This window comes from Ambystoma mexicanum, chromosome 1p, assembly GCF_040938575.1.
Source record: "Ambystoma mexicanum isolate Mex_15411 chromosome 1p, UKY_AmexF1_1, whole genome shotgun sequence".
NCBI lineage: Eukaryota > Metazoa > Chordata > Amphibia > Caudata > Ambystomatidae > Ambystoma > Ambystoma mexicanum.
In genome coordinates this window covers 649044302-649066746 of record NC_090921.1, presented here as the reverse complement: position 1 = coordinate 649066746, position 22445 = coordinate 649044302, and positions in this window count along the sequence as shown.

The following is a 22445-nucleotide window of genomic DNA, read 5'->3' as shown; positions in this document are numbered from 1 at the left end:
CTGTATGATGTGGGTTGCATCAAGAGCATTGGAGGAGTGAAAATAAAGCTGAGAAAAGGGGCCATACTGCTGACAGTAAAGCAAAACCCACTATCGAAAGAGGCAGATGAAGGAATATACGAAACAATAACAGCACTAATTGAGAGAGGTATATTAGTACCGTCAGAATCCCCATGTAACACGGCTGTGTACCGTGTGCGCAAGGCTAAAGGAGGGTCCTGGCATTTCATCCAAGACCTAAGACCCCTCAACCATATTGTAGAGGCAGAATATCCAATAGCGGCTAACCCAGCCACTATATTATGTGGAATACCAGCAGAGGCACCAGGGATTTGACAAGTTTCACATACCGCAACACTAAGTGGAAACATACAAGGTTGCCCCAAAGGTACTGTGAGTCCCCGTCCATATTTAACAGAGTGATACAAATGGACCTGGGAAACATTGAAATGGAAAGCACGGTATTACAATATGTCGACAACATAATGATATGCAGTACAACGGAGGAGAAGTGTAGGAGAGACTCTATCAGGATGCTCACAGTGTTAGCAGAAAAGGGGTACAATGTAGATAAGGAAAAGCTACAGTACTGCCGAGAACAAGTGCTCTACATAGGACAGCTCATTTCACAAAATGGAAGGCACATCACATCACAACGAGCACAGGTCATAACAGACACACCACAGCCGCAGACAGTGAGAGAATTGCAACAGTTCTTGGGCCTATGCAATTATTGCAGAGCATGGGTTTTTGATTATAGCTCATACACAGGGCCATTGCTGGAGGCATTAAAAGAAGCACATAGAGGAGTTAAAAAGTTGACATGGACCACAGAAATGACAGAAGGGTTCAAGGAACTGAAACATGCCATATCATCCGCACCAGTATTAGCCACACCAAATAACAACACGCAATTTTTCATATTTTCACTTTGCAGTTCCACAGTAATGAGAGCAGTGCTGACACAAAAAACAAGCATGGGACACAAACCAGTAGAATTTTACAGTGGGCAGCTAGATCTTGTAATGTTAGGTCACTTCCCGTGTGAGCAGAGTTTGGCTGCGGCAGCCTTTGCAGTGGAAAAAGTGTCATTAATAACAATGGGGTGTCCAACAACATTGTATGTAGAGCATGCCCTTTTTGCCATCTTGAACAAACCCAGATCAACACTGACCACTCAAAGGGCATCAGGGTATGAGGTTATACTATCAAAGCCTGAGTTAACAATTGTGAGGTGCAACACTGTGAACCCAGCAAGATTTATAGCAGAAGTAGTGGAAGGTGACAACTCTGCACATGACTGCATATAGGCTATCGACACATATTGCAGCACAAGAAAAGTTGAGGAAAATGCCCTAGAGGGGGGAGATATAATGTATATTGATGAGTTCTCAACAATTGACCACGGCGATGGAGTAGGCAGAACTGGTGCAGCAGTGGTAAAAATGACTGAGGACTGGACATATGTTCCAGTAAAATGTGTCCAGCTACCCCAACAATACTCTGCCCAAGCAGCGGAGTTAGTGGCCTTAATTTTAGCACTCAAAGAAAGCAATGACAAAAGAGTAACTATATATTCCGACAGCGCATATGTCACATCAACTGTACACTCTGGGTTAATTAAATGGCAGTGTAGAGGTTTCAGGAGGGCTGACGGCACTCCAGTGCAACATGCCCTATTACTTGCTGAATTAATTGATGTAATTGAAGAGCCCAAAGGGGTGGCCCTGGTGAAGTGTCAGGCCCATACAAACGGGGATGATCACATTTCCAGAGGTAACGAAACAGCAGACGCACATGCCAAATATGCTGCATACTATGGAGAGATATGGATCCCCCCAGGAAAAGAAAAAGATAAGGGGAGAATGGGGGCAAGACAGATGCTGATGAGGGTTGGGTACACTCATATCCCTGAGAATGAAATAATGGAGCTACAGGCAGCAGCACCCATGGCAGAAAAAGAGCTGTGGGTCAAAAGGGGATGCACAATGTCCCCCACAGACGTGTTGTGGTGACAAAATAACACAGGCAAAGTAGTTATGCCCCTAGCCTTATTGAAAATAGCCCTGGCGCAACTACATCAGCCTGCGCATATAGGGAAAGAGGTGATTGCAGCACGAATTAAGGAAGGTTGGTTCTGTCCTGAATTAAACTCACATGTTGCAAATTTCATTAGCAATTGCCTTACTTGCCAACAGTTTATGGCTGGTCACACGCTGCAAGTGATAAAAGGTGTTATACCCCGCCCGGAAGGACCATTCCTGCACCTCCAGATAGACTACGTTGACATGATCAATGTATGTCAAGGGTACAGATATATGATTGTAGTTGTCTGCCCATTTTCAAGGTGGATTGAAGCTGGGCCATGCTCCCATGCAGATGCTTTCAGAGCAACCAAGGTCCTAGGGAGGGAAGTTTTTCCACGGTGGGGGGGTGTTATGCTTGAGCTAAAACATGGCGCTGGTGCGCAGTGTATTCTGGGGGCACTCAGAGCCATAATGGATATTTACTCCATGCCTCAGTGAAAAGCTGTACTTACTTTGCTGAGAGCTGAATTTATTTTGCTGAAGAAAACATGCTTTCCAAACCTGGTATGTAGTCAAGGACATTCTGCTGGGAAAGCTGGTTTTGTTATGTCTTGTTATGAGTTATGGGACTGTTTTCCGTGGCGTTTGTTCTTAGGAGAGGGAAGCGCTTTGCTCCTTGAGTTTACTGTCGGTTGACCCAGCTGGCTGGCAATGCGCAAGTGCATTGCCAGAAGGTTCGAGAAATTACCACCCCTTTTTGAGGAGTGAATATATGCGGAACCCCTCAATGGTCAGACGGGACAAGTACAAAGACCTCAGTCGGAAGGGGGATGCCTTTGTCCGGCATAGCTGTGGGCTGTTGTGCTCTTGGCCTGGCTGTTACCGGGGTCTTCCAGCCGCTTCTGGCGAGATGAGGGATTCAGTTACGCCCACGGTGATGTATTTTCTTTATTTTGTAAGCGTGCGTGTGGTTGTAAGTCATTGCGTCGTCTACCTGCGTTCAAAGTATTGGCCCTGCAATTGCGCTGCTGATTAATGACTGTCCGTGCACTCTGGGCGAGCAATACCGGGGGGTGCAAGGTATTGCGGTCAGATAACGGCCCACACTTCGCGAACAAACTGTTCCAACACATAACTACCCTTCTTAGCATCAAACATAAGTTTGCATATGCATATCACCCGCAGGCGAATGGCATGTGTGAACGACTGAACGGCCTCCTGAAAGAAGAAATAGCGAAGACACAGCAGTCAACAAAAAAGAGCTGGCTATATTATTTGCCCTTAGCCCTATTTGAATTAAGAAACAGGCCAGGGACGGATCACCACCTCACACCCCACGACGTGGTGACCGGGCGACAAATGCACCTTCTGCTGACCCCACCATCAAGGGCCATAACTGACTTTCACTCTGTACAAAATGTTTTTGGTGATGAAATGATAGAATATTTAAATTCCTTGATTACTAGTGTCACCTTTATCTCTCAGCAGCTCCAGAGGACGCGGGGCGGGTCGAAGACCACCCAGCAAGAGGACAAGGAAACAGAAAGACTGGGACAACCTTTGCAGTGGACAATTAAGGAGGCGGACCACGTCCTCCTCCGTAACTTCAACCGCAGGTGGAACAGCCCTAGGTTTACAGGGCCCCACCAGGTGGAAGCAGTAGCTCCTTGAACAATTAAGTTAAAAAATAAGAGCACCTTGAATCACCTGCATGACGTCAAGCCCTACAAAGATAAGACCCACCCTTGTGTCGACGACAGGGCCAACGCAGCAGCAACGACAATGGAGGAAAACACAGCACGAGCATTAACAAAAGATAGCAGTGACGCAGACACTGTCCCCTCCCAAACCCCAGAAGCACATAAGGACTCGAAAGGTCAATCACCCACAGCCCACCCCATGGTCACAAGGTCACAGAGCAAACAAACACTGTCCTGCCCAGTACCGCCCCTGTCACTACCCCAGTGAAGGACATTGTCTAACAAACTGTATCATTGCACCACACTTGTAGACACGTGTATGTTCTCTTTCTTTTTGTCTCGCACATGCAGGTACCGCGATCTACTGTCTAAATTTAAAGAAAAATAACTAACATTGCGTTTTGCCCAAGAGTAAATGCTGCCCACAGACAACGACACACAGGAAGAACTATCCCACCAATTTGTATATGTTATAAAAAGACCAAAGTATTTACAAAGAAGGCGAATGCGTATGTATTACAACACATTCCTTTTGGCCATAGAACAATCATTCCCTCATCTCCACGAACACTTACCAGCTCTAGGAGATAGATCACTAAGGTACGCGTGGGAACAGCTTTTCGTTTGGGCATTAAACGACTACCTAATAGGGAGGGCTTAAAATAAACAAAACTAACAAATTAATGCTTGTTTTTAGACATTTTCAGGCGGGCATCTTTATCATCAGACATAACAAGCTGCAGGACCGCAGCAAAGGTAAGAGGAACATAGCAGTGATATTAGCTATTGTACTAAAGATTGTAGGGGTGTTGTTCATCACTGGTCTACTTGCTGCCATTGTCTGGCAAGCACACTATGCTTCCCTTGTTATGGCTATACCCCCTACTAATGAACCCCCTACCACGGCTCCAACAGGTACGGTTCCAGGTGGCACGAGCAAGGAAGGAATAAGGAGGGGGAGGATTAAACGCAGCATGTCCATTGATAATAATGGGGTTAACACATATCTCACAGATTCTGCACACGTCTCAAAAAACATGTGGTATCAGCACATGTCCAAAATTGGTAAAGGGATGACTAAGGACAACTGCTACGTGTGCTCACTATTCCCATACGCCATGAGCACCTCGAGAACTTTTGTGGCTACTGAAGTACCAGCAGCATCAGTAAAATGCCTGATATATTTGGCCATGTTCCAGACAAAAGGAAGATTTCAAGGGAGAATGGCACTAATGAAATGGAAGACGAGGGATACATACCCGTATGAAAATAAATTCATCAAGACACTACACATTTACAATCTTGTGAACCTGGCACCTTGTCAGATTGGCTTGGTCACGTGTGGAGAGACCGTTGCTGGAGCATAGTTATGACCATTTAATTTGGCTTGTTGGCTTGGAGGGTGCTTGGCGGCGGCAGGTGTAACCTTGGCGCTGGGAGCTCAGTATGTGGGTTGAAACATTTCGACCTTGGTGGCAGGCTCTCTCTGAAGCTCCCTCTGCCTGGTCAGCGAAGTGCGTCTCGCCTCGAAAGGTTTTTCTCCGGCTGTGGCCTAGCTCCTGGAAAGCAATGTATGATCCACAACATGTGTGTCATGGGGCAACAGAGTATCACAAGTAGTACTGTATGTACATATGACAGCATCTCTATAGGGGTCAGGTAGCATAAAGCGTTAGCAAGCGTATACACGTGTATACACAAGCTCTTCAGGCATCTTGTGTTTCTGCGGTGCTGTTGGGACTATGTGAAAAATAACAAAGATGCGCGTCCGAGAGTTAGTCAGTCCACTAAGTCATAGCACTGGGTATGTTCTTCGTGTGGGTTGGTGTATGAGTGACCAGTGTGCATGGTAGCACATGTGTTCCTGTCAGTTGGCTATGTCATTATGGCATCTCTAACGATGTTAATGGCTTGTGCCTGTTGCTTGAGTCGATCTGGTCCATGTCGCAGGCGTCGGCTTGACCAGGACATGGTAATGGGCAGGCTCCTCGTGCATGTGGGCCGCGAACCCATGGTACCTTGTCATCTGGTAAGGAAGTGAGTGGGTGAAACTCCTCTGTGGGGGGTGCTTGGGTCATGATCCTCTAGGCCAGGGTCTGGATGAGAATGGGGGAAGTGGGTGTCCTATTTTCCTACTTCACTCCCCCCTCTGGTCGACTTGTCGACCACAAAATTATCTGCTCGTCTTTCTCCGCGTGGCCTCCATACTTTTGTTATCCCTCGTAGATGTCCATACTGGTTCACATGATCTTCAAACGACCAGTACATGTATACACATTCACCACAGAGTTTGCAATAAATCCACTTCCCAACATAGCTCTTCGGGTTCCTTGGGTTATCTACCTTCACAGACAGCGGGTGTGAGTCTGATTCTAGTATCTGCTTGCGCAATCTTTCTCTTTCTCTTATTATTATATCTGCATTTTTATCATCTTCAATGTCATCAGTGCGTGCATTCCAATCATTTCCATCATTTCGTCAGTCATCCGGGCTGTACGAGCTCTCCACACCCTTAATCCTAAAATTGCTGCCATTCCCAATATTATGCATACAGTTATTATTTTAAGGCCGTCTGACAACCACAATGGCATCCAGGACCATAAATAAGAGAACCAGCTGCCGTCGTTCTTCACCCCTTTAGCTTCTTCTTCCATTTTGGTGTGCATTGTGGCTAGTTGTAGCACCGCTTCAGTCAGTGTTCCGTTATCTGCATCGTTAGCAGAAATAAATGTACAGCATGATTTTCCAATTTTTGCGCTAACTCCTCCTTCCATTGCGGTGAGAAGATCCAGTACATATCTATTCTGTAACGCTACCATTCGTACTGCTCTCAATTCTTCTTTTATCGCGTTGAATCCATTTACTGTTGAGTTTATCGTCATCATTTGCTCCGACCTGGTAATTTGTAGCCATTTGGCGTTTGCGTATACCTGCAGTCCCGGATGTATTATGGAGGAGAAGAACATTGCCGCTCTACTAAACAGTCTGTGCCCAGGTGGGATATCGCTAAGGGCTGTTTCTGATCTTCCCCACAAGTAATTCCCCGTCAGTGGCTCCCCCTGTCTTTTTGCTCTTGACAACGCGTTTGTTCTATTGTTCCTTTTCTCTTCTCAAATTGTTGCAGATCTTTTCCTCCTTTCATTCCCTTCATCCATCTTAGGGAAGTTCCCTAAGTTGACATCCTTCTGTGGTACCACTAAGGATGGTACATTTTTGTGTACCATAGTGCACAGTCCATTCCATGATGGTGGCAAGTTGTGGTAAACTTTATCTCCACAGGCCCAATAGTGATCCATTAGAACTGCTGTACCGGCGCCCTCCTTCGTTATTGTCACTATTTTCTTGCAGTTGTTGTTCCTTCCAACAGGGACGTCTCCATTGTGTTGGTAGCATAGTGTTGGTGCAGTAAGAGGAAGTATGGACACCGGGTCCTCGTCCTTCTCCAACCAAGTAACTAGTCCAGCTGTCTCTATCCTTCCATTGAAACACTTGTTGTTCTCTTCGTCCATTTTTGCTATATTTGGCTTCGTTAGTGTTATCATTTCGCTTCCCACAACGCCATCTGTCCATCCCTCCTTCGTGTATACATTCCTGTATATCAGCAATAAGGGTCTTTCCCAGCACCCCATTACTCCAGCAACTTTGTTTGCGCGCCATTCACATGGTAGATAGTTCAGCGTTACTTCCTTCGTCTCTCCTTTGTCTGGCCCATCCGTTACATATTGGAGCCCTTCTGCTAGTTGCCTGGGACACAGGTTGCAACAACGAAACGCTAAATTGGACATTCATACCGATGGGAAAGGCGTGATCATCCGCCACTAGCAAAGACCTGTCCATTGTCCCTCACTAACACATAGTTACACAATGTTGCAAACGCGAGGTTCCTCGCGGGCTGGGAACATCGATGGTCCCAGGCTTGGGGCTCAAGAGGGAACCAATCAGGGGACACAGGGCTCTTTACTGATGCCATTTTGGTTAGCCAATAATTTAGGGTCCCCATGTAACACGTTCAGTGTAGCAAGTGTTAGAGACACCCCAAAGTGTGCCACCTGACCCGTCCTTACCCAATAACCTCCTTTCCTATACGCCTCTATACTAACCCTACCGCTTGGGGAGCCACCCCAAAGTGGCGATAGGTTTTGTGATGATTTTTCTCAGGTGATGCGAGCAGAGTGTCATGTTGCGGTAAAAAGGGCCTGCGTGCGCTCCTAAGGACGAGACGGTCTCCCCGGATGCATACGGGCAAAGCTCTATCCCTGCCGTTGTTATAATAAACAGCAGTAATTACTTTGCTCTTGCGTGTGCCTCATACTCCTTTTGGGACGCGGGAGGAGTTGGGGCCTCCCTAGCCCCAGAGGTCCGCGGACGACTCTGCCGGCCCCTGGGAGATCACCCCGACACTCTTGGGCTGTCTGTAACTATCAAAGGAGATTGTGGTTTCCCTTTGACAGTTTTAGTCCCCCAGCGGGCATGCTTTATGGGCCATGCAAAGCTGGTGGCATTTTGCTGCCCAGTCTTGCACGCACATTTATATCTCCCTGATCAGCCTGATGGAGGTGCTTCGGCTACTCTGCACATGTGCAGAAACCAGGACACTCCCTGCTTCCTGGATCTTGAAGCGGAGAGCCTTTGGTGTGGCAGTCCAGAACAGCACTGCAAGTAAAAATAATATATCTTTCCTTAAAACATTTAATTTGCAAAACCAAGTCCCAATTTTATTTCAGCATGTTATTTTCTTGACTTTATATCATTCCAAAACTGACTGCCTTCCACAGTTAGCTCTACATAACACTGATTTCAATTTTGGAAAACTATGTCCATATTAAGTTAATTTATACAAATTAAACATTGTGCAACAAAATTAAAATCACGTTGGACATTATATCTTAGAAAGAGAAATTAACATTAGTATCAACTAAAGTTTTGTAACATACCATCAATTAATATACACTATATTTTCTTTTCAGCCTATTCATGAAGGCTTAAAAGTAGTCAACAAAAACAATTTCACTTTAAAAAAAAAGTCTCAAGTCTCACCTACTTCTTCTCTCATTCTCTTGATAACTATCCTTTGATCCTAACCCCTTATTGTGAATGAATTTTCATGTTGTTGTGCTGTCTATTTTTTGTCAAAGCGCTTTGAGTAAAAGCACTTTATAAGCACTGCATATAAAAAAAATATAAATTAGATCACAGATACGAATATAAGGTCAGAAAAAAATCAATACTTAATTATCATGTATCAAAATAACAGACCAACAAAACAATATCGAATCTTAAAAGTCAAAACCATGTACATTCTCTATTACAGCATACGATCCTCCTAATGAGCGACACAATGTGGTGGAAACGTGTTGAGGTTTAAGAATCTGTTATATCTAATGAGATTATTAAGGATCTGATATATTGTCATGAGAGGACAAAGGCAGTGAATATGGCAAGGGGAATGTGCACAAGATCACACAGTGAATAGCTTTGAGTCAAACAACGTGCACTCAGGAACCATGACACCTGTACACTAAAACCAAAGATGTACAAGGAGAGATAATAATACAAATATATGAAAAGGGATGTCGGGTAAGCACTTCGAAGCTCCTTATGATTACAATGAAAGTCGGCAAGCTCCTTACCCATAATTGCTGTGACAGGTACTGTCAGCGCTAAGCCCACATATAGGACAAGCAACTACAGGATCTGTTAGCCAACACCTTTGATATTATTGTAAAAGTAACTTAAAGACAATACTCACAAGGATGAGAAATACCACCTGAAATGCCAACAAAGCCCAAAGACCCTGTTGATCAAGCAGGGACCCAGAAAGGCAATAACAGCAAAGAGAGGATACCTTAATACATAAGACACCTGACAAGGACAATCAGGAATAGTGACTACAGAATAGTGAAAAAAACAATGACTTTCACACAGGATCTGTATACAACAGCACACTGCATATAACAAGTAATACAGAACAAAGGAAGAAGTGCAATGGAAAACCAGGAACAGACTCCAATAGAGAGTAAAGGAACAGGAGCAGGGAAAACAAAATTAAAAGTGCAAAATCCCACCTTTCCCACCCAGGAAAGGAAAATGGGAAAAATGGAGAAGCTATAAATGAGGGTAGTCTAAAGATCAAGGTTGCACTGCAGAAAAAGGCAAAGTCAAAGGAATAAAGAAAACAGACAAACCGAGCTATACAGAAAATGGAAAGCACTAGGAAATGCTGACTGCAAAACAGAAGAAGTCAGAAAGGGAATCCGGGAGGCATGACCACGGACATGAACGTGGTCTATTTTGTTCCAAGTACATCCACAGGGCATGGCTGAAGAGAGCAAATACATTGCATCAGAGTGGAACGTAAATTGCACTAAGGAACATGTTTAATCCCTAGCATTTGTATCTGCGAGCACCAATAAGTAATGACATAGAAAGATATTCTTGAGTGTGGTTTTGTGATTTTATTAACTGTAATAAGTGTTTGTATACGACTGAAGTGAATTTTGACCGTTTTTATTCAATCATTTGTAATGGGGTTTAATGGTTTTATTAATTGTTATAAGTGTATTTACCTTTGCCCTTTTGATGTGCCTAAAAGGCTCATGCCGAATAAAGGTTAAAAAAAGAAAGAAAAAAGAAAATAAGCACATGAAATTCGGAACCCAGGGAAAAAATAACAAGAAATAAGAAACTAGGAACTCGGCACCACAGCATCTGGAGTGATGGATGCTCGCGAGTGAGGAACGCAGCGTTCATCAATCCAGATCTGAGTGGTGATTTATTGGGTAACTCCGTACACTTCAAGGATAGCACCCACAATTGTCCAGATACGCCTCCTTCGTGGGATTCAGCTGTGTGCTACCGATTACCACACCAGCAATTGTGGTGATGGAATTTATGGCCATTTACTCTAATTCCGGAGTTGGTCATCTGATCAAGGCTTTGTTGAGAAGGTGGACGGTTTGTCTGAACTGATTCACAGATACAACACCATAAGCTTCTTGGTATTTTCCTCTGGAGCATTGGGATTCATTTCTGAGTTTGCGCCACCCCCATAAACCAGTATTGGAGAGTGAATATTGGAAAAAATCTTCCACCAGATTGTGTTTTGTATGTGAGGGAAGATTCACACCTCATTGTTTGTCCTGAAGAAGGTCGGACCTACACCAGGCTGCAATTGAAAGCCCCCTTTGACTGACCAAAACATATGTAGACGTCAATAAACTTTGCTATTGTACATATATACACACCAATAGGAGACACGGGTGTAACAAAAAACATTAAGTTGTATGTAGACATACAGAAAGGGTCCCATACATAGGTTGACCTGTGGCTGAGTTTAACGTTGTCCTTGGTTGTGTGAGTGAGAGCATGGGTATGAAAGGTAGAATGAATTAGATGTCAAATTTGTGATGTATCTTAATAACTTATATGGTTCTTAAGATTGTGGTATCTTGTGAAATACATTTATTTTTTGTACTAAAATCAATTGTTAACTGTATCTGTTCAACCTCACTACCAAGGTCTGTTTTCTGAATACCACTGTATTTCTTCCTGACATAAGGAGTACAACCAGCATGATTAGTATTCCTACATGACCATACGGGCCTACATTGTTTCAGCCACTCCGGACATGTTTTCTTACTGTGGCATGGCATGTTCTGCTGGCATTGAGGATGAAGCCAGCTTGACAAGTGTTTGTATGTTGCTCTACTGGCCTGCAATGGTCCAGCCAGTCTGAATATATTTTCTTACAGTGGCATGGTATTTTTTACTGGTAAAATTAACAAGCGTACTCTTATTATAGGCAAAAAAATCAAGTGTATGATCGGATATGGGAAATTGGCATGTATGGGCAGAGCTTGCATGAACATGTTTTTTAAACTGCCATAATTGTGGGCAAAGGCCTGATGAAAATGTGTTGGGAAATGCCACTGTGCACAGTTGGTGACTTGCATCTATTAGATGGATTTGTGTTACTCTATATAAACCAATTGCAAACTATGTGGCTTTTTATTCAACCCATTATTTTTTTTATTGTCTTGCAGGAGAACTTCCCGAGCCCCTCTAGTTTAGTTTGGGCTCCCTGGCTGTGCTCGGTCACTCCTGCATATTTCAGGCAAACATTTACACCCCTCCAGTTTAAAAATTCACCAGCCACCTCTGGAGAACAAACCAAGGGAGATAGGCAAACAGGGAAAACGTTGACAGAATTCCAACGGAAGGTGAACACCGTTTCCCCACCCACCAATCTTGATTTGCTTCAAAGTCTGATTGTACGAATGATGGCAATGCATAAACAACCTTCAGGTTGAGAAATAAGAAGGCAGCTGTTCTACAACAGACTCTGGCTGAACGATGCCACGCGCCACAACTCAGCGGTTTAACCTGCAAACAGCCCCAAACAAATGCGGTGTGTCCCCCACCCTGAAACAAGGTAAACAGGTGAGGTGACACTTCACGTGTCTCGAAATGCAAAAAAGCATGCATGGAGTGGCTGCATACATTAGTCGTGTAATTAAAGTCCAGACTTTAAAAAAGGAACACACACAGTTGATATAAACTAATTATTTAGTGGCATGTGCATCGCTTACTACAATGTTAACATAAGGACCAAAAAGGAGAAACCCTAATGAGATAGTCCCAATAATGCAGCAGAGGTACGCACAGGAAAAATAAAGTAGGGAACAAAACATATTGTACATTTTGTGGTTGATAACTCTACCTGTGAACATGAGCAGAAATGTGCTAAACAAAATGAACGGGCTTTTAGAAAATAAACCTGTTATGTGCTGTAAGATTACATAGACATGGTTTTCCTAGCTGCCCATGTATGATCAGAACCAAAGTATGTCCAATATTCTAAACCAGTTGTAGGAAGATATTGCTTAAAAACCAAGTGTCTGAAGGCACACTTGGTTAAGACGTTTTCATTACTTCAGCACTGATTTGAGGTTGCAATTGAGGCGTTACCTTTCAGAAGGCTGCTTAGAACGAGCAATGGGAGATCCATAGCAGCCCCGTTTGATGTTATTGTGCATTAATGCTAGCCCAAAGATATCTACAACACAGACAGGCTGTGTGTCCCTCCTCGCTCACATCCCATATCTATTCAACCTTGACTTTCCACGCCAATAGCTTTGGTTTATAGGCAGCGCACATAGACAAACCTAAAAGCCAAAAGTAAAAACAGTTGACAAAAGGACAACCATAATAAAGAAAAGGCCATGAGGGTGGATAGTTATTCTTTATCATTGTGGTGTTCCAGGTGCCAGAGTTCTGCAAATTAGTAAAATGTCCGGAAATAAGCGAATAAATGGAAGGAAACAAGCATAATATCCAAGTACACACAAAGCATGATCACTGTAACCTACTTCAAATAGTGCCACAAGGCCTGCCAAGAACAATGTTTGAGGCTAGAAGTCCGAGACATGAATATAAGAGAGGGAAAGGAATGCCCAGATTGAAAAAGCTAATTTGAGTCATTCATACGCATTCGGCCCAAGAAATGTTTAAGGCCACATGATTTTAATAAAATGTCATTATTAATTAATTGCTCACTTCTGTTGTTGCCTTAAACTCGTTCACTCATTTCTGTGTGTACACGCGCACACACGCCATATAGCCCCATGACTGAGAGGGACTTTATGTGCTTTGGGAGCGTTCTGTCTTTTTACATGGTGGTTGCCTGCTGGTCTGTGAGTATTTTGGGTTGCCCTTGTTCTTGTTTTTGGTACGAAGGTGGACAGACTCAGCCTTTTTCTGTGCTATGTGTCATTTTGGGGTTGGGGCCTTTTGACCCAGCCTCACTAGATACATGTGACCACACACCACACACACAGCCCTTTAACACAGGATTTCAAAGTCTTTCCTGGTCCCTCCAAAACAGTCTGTTCAGTCTTGGCATATTACTTCGGCAAAGAGTTACCCTCAGTATGAGCAGCTAAAGTAGGCCACCCATTAAGGTAGTAACTGGGAAATAGCAAGCTTAGCACATGCATGTGAAAGTAGCTTCATCCGAGGCCATCAACTAGGCCATCTGAGCTGTGGACCAAACATGCGGGATACTAGACATGGGATGGTCTAGTTTGATGGCGGCAAGTAGGTCAGGTTCTCAGGAGGCCGAGGAAGGAAACTAGGTAGAAGGACAAAAGCAGGGTCAGACTGAGGTTTGCGCTTACCTACACGCAAACTTTTGGCCTGATTCATCGAAAAGAGCGCATTAATCCAGCAAGGTCCGTGCGCCGAGAACAACACTCAGCGAGCCTGCGCGCATAAGTAAATCTGCACATTCCGTGTATTCATGGATCCAAACATGCATTGCTAGCTGACACGCAAAGGGAATTGGGCTGTGTGAGGAATGCCTACAACACGCCCCCAAGCAAACCAAAAATATAGCCGAAGACCAACCTTTGCGCAAAGCACTGTGTCCACCTCTGACACAACATGCTGCACCCCTGCTAGTCTGCGCGAGGTTCCACTTAAGTAACGGCTGCACCCCAGCTACTCTGTGTGATGTTCCACGTACATAATGGCTGCACCCCAACTACTCTGCGCGAGATCCCGCATAAGTAACAGCTGCACCCCAGCTACTCTGCATGAAGTCCCGCGGAAGTAACAGCTGCACCCCAGCTACTCTGCGCGAGATCCTACATATGTAATGGCTGCAGTCCAGCTACTCTGTGCAAGGTTCAATGTAAGTAACGGCTGCACCCCATCTATTCTGCGAGAGGTGCAATGTAAGTAACAGCTGCACCTCCGCCACCCTGCGTGAGATCCCACGTAAGTAACAGCTGCATCCTAGCTACTCTGCGCAAGATGCCACGTAAGTAATGGCTGAACCCCAGCTACTCTGCATGAGGTCCCCCGCAAGTAACGACTGCACCCTAGCTACTCTGCGTGAGGTTCCACGTAAGTAACGGCTGCACCCAAGCTATTCTGCGAGAAGTGCAATGTAAGTAACGGCTGCACCCCAGCTACTCTGCATGAGGTCCCACGTAAGTAACAGCTGCATCTTAGCTACTCTGTGCAAGGTCCCACGTAAGTAATGGCTGCACCCCAGCTACTCTGCATGAGGTTCCACGTAATGGCTGCACCCCAGCGACTCTGCACGACGTTCCACATAAGTAATGGCTGCAACCCAACTACTCTGCGTAAGGTCCAAGCGTAACTAATAGCTGCATCTCTGCGAACCGTCCACCCTACTCCCACTGCACGAAATGTGCTGGCACATACTCCGACTGCACATCAGGCCCCTCAGATCCAGACACTTCCCACCAGCCCCCCTCACCTCCAACACTATCCGAGGCAGCCCCCTCAAGTCCTGACTCTACCCACCAGCCCCCTTTCCCTCTGCCAATACCCCAGGAATCCCTCACACCACTCCCCAGCCCCCTTCACCTCTGACACACCCCCAGGCATGGCCCTCAGTTCCATACACAACCCACCAGCCCCCCTCACCTCCGACACTACTGCAGGCAGCCCCCTCAAGTCCTGACACTACCCACCAGCCCCCCTCACCTCCAACAATACCCCAGGCAGCCCTCAAACCACCCATCTGCCCCCTCACCTCCAACACCACCCCATGCATGTCCCTCAGGTCCAAACACAAGCCCCCCCTCACCTCAACACCACCCCCAGGCATGGCACTCAGGTCCAGACACCACCCACCAGCCCTCATTAACTCTGACACCACCCCCAGGCATGGCCTTCATGTCCAGACACCACCTACCATCCCCTCTCACCTCCAGCACCACCCCCAGGCATGGCACTCAGGTCCAGACACCACCCACCAGCCCCACTCACCTCCGACACCATCGCCAGACCTGGCCTTCAGGTCCAGACACCACCCACCAGCCCCCCTCTCCTCTGCCAATACCACAGGCAGCCCTCACGCCACCCACCAGCTCCTCTCACTTCTGCTACCATCCCAGGCAGCCCCCTCAAGTCCTGACACCACCCACCAGCCCCCCCTCACCTCTGACACCAACCCCAGGCATGTGCCTCGGTCCCAGACTCTACCCTCCAGGCCCCCTCACCTCTGACGCTATACCCAGGCAGCCCCCAAGTCCTGAAACCACCCACCAGCCCCTCACCTCTGCCAATATCTCATGGAGCCCTCACACCACCCACCAGCCCCCCTCACCTCCAGCCCACTCCCAGGCAACCCCCTCAAGTCTTGACACCACCCAGCAGCCCCCTCACGTCTGCCAATACCTCAGGCAGCCCTCACACCACCCACCAGCCCTCCTCACCTCCAACACCAACTCAGCCTGGCCCTGCCACATCACCCCCCTACCAGTGCAATATTGAACAACAACTCACCTCAACTCGACTGCCCTGCCACCAACATGAAGCACACTGGCCACATAGCCACCCAAATCCCCACCAACTTGGTGCACTGATGCAGAATCCATGTGTGTAGCTCATCACAGGACTCTCTGGTGGTTACCAGACATTTCGTCGAAAACACTTTTCTTTTTTTTTTTTTTGGTTGACCCCCCCAACCCCCTTTTTTTCTAAAAAAACTATTTTTTTCCCTAAACTAAAACCTAAAAAATATATATATAAATTTTTAAAAAAATTCGACCATTTGGTTTTCGACCAAATTCCGTCGACCAAATGACTTTCGACGAAATGTCCGGACACCCTCTCTGGTACATCACAACCAGGGGCCCACCAACAGGACAGCTGCATTTAGTAGCAGCCACACAGTGAAAGCAGCATGTACAAGTCACACAGTAAAGCAATGTGATGCAATGTGACATATGTTTATTATTACTTATGTATTTGTTTCAGTTCATACAAGAAGCTTTACAAAAAAATACAAAGCATACATTTGCTTTACATTACATTTTATATTTCACATTTTACACATTACTCGTCTGGCATTTGATTTAATTTCATCATATAGCAATACAATAAATAAGATAGATAGAGACCCTTTCAGTCTCTTAGAAACCCCCTTCGGTCTCCTAAAATCTCTAAAACTGTACAATTTAGAAATGTAAGTGTGACATTTCTACTTTTCTACAAATGTCTGGCAGTACCTTACTTTTTTATTTTTGGTATCTGTCTTCATACGTTATGGTTCTCAAGTGTACATTTGGTTGAATTTTTATTCGAATTGACCTTCCGGTCTTTACTTGGAAGATTTTACCATTTTCTCTTTCCTCACTTAGCATTTCATCCGAATCAAAATCATCTTCCAGACTTGGTAAAGCATCATATGGACCTTTTCTAGGTCGGTATTTAGGCAGAAATGCTCAAATTCCTCTGTTTTAATAGCGTCATACCTGACTACAAACCTACCCAGTAGTGTCATATGAGTTGTTCCCATCTTTGGGCAAAGTGTCAGGACATTTCTTGGTGTTTCTGTGTTTTCCTGCGACTTGCAGATGCAGCATATTATTAGCTCTCTTTGAATGTTTGCCCAGGCCCCCTCTAGTGCCAGTACCGGGAGTTGAATAACCCGGAGTAAAGGTATGAAGTAACGTAGAGCAGGGCTGGGCCATTTCAAGAGGTATCTCTAGGGTTTGAGGTAAATGTGTCTGATCTTATTCACATATTTATAGTTCCATAATGTTTCGAGGTGATAAAAATTGTTGGTACAGTCCTACTCTTCTACCTTGTTTTTATATATGGTTTTTAGCAGATCATATTAAGTGCCACGTGTAAAGTCCGGGGTCCACTGTCATGATGCCTATCCCCGGAGCACCAGGACAGGCCCAGCACCCCCGGGAGCAGGCATCATGCCCTCGGGTAAAAGCCCAGCGGCCCCTAATAGGGGCTCTTTGGACTTTGTCCTGGCGCCTTTGGCGCCAGGCTCATGTTGGACATCAGTTCTGGCGCCATAGGCGCCAGGCTCATAAAAGAGGGTGTTTGGTGTACTTACCCGACGCAGACGATGTTGCATGAAGCCTCAAGCCAAATGAGGCTTAGGAGGGACTATTTTATCAAAGGAACTATTTTACTTGGGTGGGGACCGTGGAAGAATACTTACCTGGAACTTCTTCCAAGGCTATTTAAACCATGCCCGGACGGCCACACGTGCTTCGCGTTGCTCTGCATCTAGCAGCTGAACGCTCACCGTGCCTGCTCCTGCATCTTGCCTCCAGCCACGCCCGCCTCGATCTTGGGATACCTGGAAGGAAGGGAAGAGAAAAGGTGAAAACCAAGAACTTAATCTAACTTCCTACCTGTGTCCGGAACCATCACGCCAGCGATCCTGAAGATAGACATTCTTTAAAATCATCGCGCTACTTGTTGCAGCGCCGCGCATCACTCACCTGCCTCGTGGGCTCTTCACTATCCACCGCGACCTTCTGGGCATTCCGCCTATCTCTGCACCTGCAGGGGAGAAGAAGATACAAAAGGAGAGCAGGAGAAACAAATGAGGAAAGCCTGATTTTCCGTCACAAGACTTACCTGGCCATATTTGATGGAACCACTCCTCATTTCGGGTCGGCGCCACTTCTTGGCCTGGTACCGCACCCCGGCCCCTAAGGGGAAAAAAGAAAGACATTACTAGAGGGATTCAAAGACATTTAAAGGGATCATTTTATCACAAACTCACCTGAGTTTATCTCCGGCAATATCCCTCGAAGCATCACTTCCACTCTGCACCTGAAAATAAGGACAGATCGCAGGTTAAGAAAAGCAAACAAAGAGAAGACTCTACTCTGGAACTTTTTAAACTGCATACTTATGGCATTTTGCCTTCCGAAACCAGTGAAGTAACTGGTCAAATACGCGCCCCTGCACCAGAAGCAGGATGGAGAGCTCATCCATTCAAACATTAAGGTGAGCCTTGATTGGGGATTTCGGAGGTGGTCAGAGAAGAGCAAAGGGGAGGTGGGAAGCAATCACAATACTCTGCAGTCAGTTAATCCCCTTTCTCCACCTACAGAAAGATTTTTCTACGGGTCAGACAAGCCAGATTTGGGGGTCCAGTTCAGTCGGTGTTTCGAATCCTGCACATCACGCTTGAAGAGGTCACAGCAATCCAGACCAGGTCAGCGCCTCCGTGGGAGCCAGGTGAGCGTTACATCCACCCAATGTTGGCGAAGCTCTCTTCATTCATCTCCACGTAATTATAGGAAGCCAACGTGTCATGGATCACACCCAGAAAATACAACAGAGGGCATTTTGGTTGGGGCAGTATTTAATATAAAACAATGCTCTACGTATAATTGACCTGGCTCATCAGGGATACTAGTCCCAATTCCATTCGGATATAAACCATACAAGTTGCCTGGAGTAGATGTCATAATTTCCTCCAGAAATGTCCTTCTATCACATTTAGCCATCCCAATACCCTCATTGTTAAGGCTCCAATACTGTATAGGATTGCTGGAGTAAAACTCTTTTTATAGAGTTTAAGAACGCCATCAATTGAGTAGCCAGCCTTTTGTTTGGCAAACTTATTTATTATGGCTGTCAGCTGTCTGGCCTTTCTTTTCTTCCCCTTTATTATAGTACTATAATCCCCATCTGCCCTCAGCTCGAGTCCAAGATAGGGATAGCACTGTACATGATCTATGTTGTTATCTGTGTCTGGCAAAATTTTCACCCTGTTGATCTTTTCTCTCGACACCACCATCATATTAGTTTTGTCATTATTAATTATCAGGTCATTCTGTTTAGCATACTCACTTATTTTTGGCTCCCCTTATCGTACGGTCCAGGAGGACCAAATCATCGGCATATAATAGAATTGCTATGTGTCATGGACATATCTTAATTGAGCAGCCATCGACTGATAAAAGTCACTCAGGCAGATCCGCCAGGTAAAGGTTCAATAATAGTGGCAGCCAATGAGCACCCCTGTCTAACCCCCTTGTTTATCTCCACCAGTGACATCACCAGTCCTGATTTGTTCAGACACACTTGCACATTGTTATTAGAGTAGAGTTGTATCAGCATGTCCAAAAGTCATTCCGGGCATCTCCATGTGCGTAGTTTCTGCCATAGGCATGTGCGGCTGACAATATTGAATGCCGCACTGATAAATACCCAAATCACATACAGCACTGGGTTCTCTTTTGTGTTGCCTCTGTTATCAGAGTATCTAAGAGCCTGATGTTATGTACGGTGTCCGAACCTGGCCAAAAACCGGTTTGTGTAGGATGCAGTATATTGCTGTTGTCTGTCCATTGTTGCAATGCTTTTAGTACAAAATTAGCAACCAGTTTGCCAGTTACGTCTAATAAAGACAATAGCCTATAATTCGTGGGGCCCTCTCTGTCGCCCTTTTTGTAAACAGGTACTATAGTTGCCTGCTGCCATGTAGCTGGCACCTTTTTGTCTTGGCAGACCTTATCGGATAAAGTTTTTAGCGACCCTGCCCATAATGCAGGGTCAGCCTTCAATACTGCATTCGACAAACCGTTAGGGCCAGGTGCTCGCATGCCCTTTAACCCTACAATTGCCATGTGTATCTCCCCCCACACCAGGTGGCCGCATCCACTTTCCCACATATTTTTCACATTCTGTTTTTTCACAGTTGACTACGTATTTAGACCTGATGTGTTCCATCCATTTACATTCCCTCTTTGCCTTGCCCAAGATTTGCCATATTTTCCCCACATGACATATCATTGTGCACATGTGCCATTGCAATTGCCTCAAACTTCCTAGGTGAATGACCTAGAAGGACACTAGTCCAAGACATCACTGATTCATTACCGCCTTTGTAAACTCATCATTTAGCACTGGTATTGTCCCAGATAACTTGAAGGATGCTTGGGTCATGCCGCATCTCAAAAAACCTACATTGGATGCAAGCATACCTACAAACTACATGCCTATCACTACTGTGCCTTTCTTGCTAAAAATCTTGGATCGAGCAGCCTAACTGCAGATTCAAGACTATCTAGAAACTAACAAACTTCTGGGCCTTCGACAATCAGGCTTTCGACCCCATCACATAACAGAAACTGCCCTTATTGACTTAAAAACACAAATTGAAGATTTAAAAGACAAGGCCAAGCTGGCCCCACTACTCCTTCTTGATCTATCAGCAGCTTACGACTTGGTAAACCACCAAATCCTTTGTCGACACCTTAAATTAGCTGCACACTTCTCAGGCAAAGCTACTGCATCGATCAGTTCATTTTTGGATAACAGATCCATGAGGGTCTTCTCCCCCACTGCCGCTGTTGAACCCTCAACAGTTCCCTGCGGTGTACCACAAGGATCGTGTGTTTCCCCTACACTCTATAATGTGTTTACGAAACCACTGTTTGATATTTTGGTTATCTAGGTGTCACCTACACGAATTACGCGGATGACACCCAGATACTCATTCCCATTAACGGTGACCATATAGCTGACACACTAGACGTTAATACTATTTACCAAGTCATCCAAGCATGGATGGCTCAACAGAAACTCTGTCTCAATGATGAAAAGACAGGGCTCTCATCACAGACTAGCCAGGACCCTTGTCATGTCCAAAATCGATTACTGTAATGCCCTTTATCTAGGCACAAATCAATGCAATCTCTACAAGTTACAGGTTATCCAGAATAATGCCATTAGATCTGCCCTAAACATCCCCAGGAATCAGCACATTTCTGACACCAGGCGGAGCCTTCACTGGCTTCCAGTATCACAAAGAGTTACCCTCAAAACTCTTGCTTTGATGCACAAATGCCTCGCCAACCAAGCACCCAACTACTTGGCCTGTAGATTTGCTTACCACAGTTCCAACAGACCTCTCAGAATTGCCCAGGCCAATTGTCTCTTCATACCTCGCTATAAGCTGCAGAGATCAGGTGGAGTGAGCTTCCCAGTCCTTGCTGCAAAACTATGGAACTCACTTCCTAAACCTCTTAGAGTTGAACCCTTGTTCCATGCCTTCAAGAGTAAGGCCAAAATATGGCTAACTGCCCAGCACCTTTCCCGGCACTAACTAGTCCTCGAGCGCTCTCCGCTTCATCATGTAAAGCTGCTTGTGTATATACCATGTAAATTAGCTGCTTACCTACTTACTTGTACATATTCTGTGCTTGGTGATCTGCCCTTATTATCTCCTCCCTTTGCTATTCAGAGTTCAGAATCTGTATATGACTGTAACTTATGCCTCTTCCTTTTACACTGTACATTACCCTGTATGTTTATGCTTATGTCAACCTGTCATGTAACTTAAGATATGCACCTGGATGCCCTAGGGCCAGGTGCGTTATATAAATGAATAAAATACAAATACAAATACTGACAGGACAGAGTCACCTTTAACATCAGTGCATATCAGCAAACAACAATCAATGAATCAAGGCACTGAGGTCGGAAAACACAGCATTCAAAGACCCTGCAACTAACATTATTTAAACAGGCATGTTTTGGGGTGATGCGAAGGAATTCTGAGATTATGTGAGCCAAACAGATGACTGATGTCTACAGACATATATAACCAAACTCAGGTGTGAATCAGATGTATTACAGGGGCAGATGTGCAGCATGACATGAGAGCACACACTACATGGTAGCTGATGTGTGTTGGTGGGTGCCCAAGCATTGTGAGGCACACTCCTGTCCCCCTGCATAATTCATGATTGTATGCCACACCTCCACAGTTTGGCCACCAACCCACATGAGAGTCACATAACAAATGCATAGCAAATACAAAGTAAACCACATACCGCACATGAACAAAAAGACAACAAAAACTGTGTGATGAATAAAGAGAAACTGTATTAACTATAGTTATGCAATCCAGAAC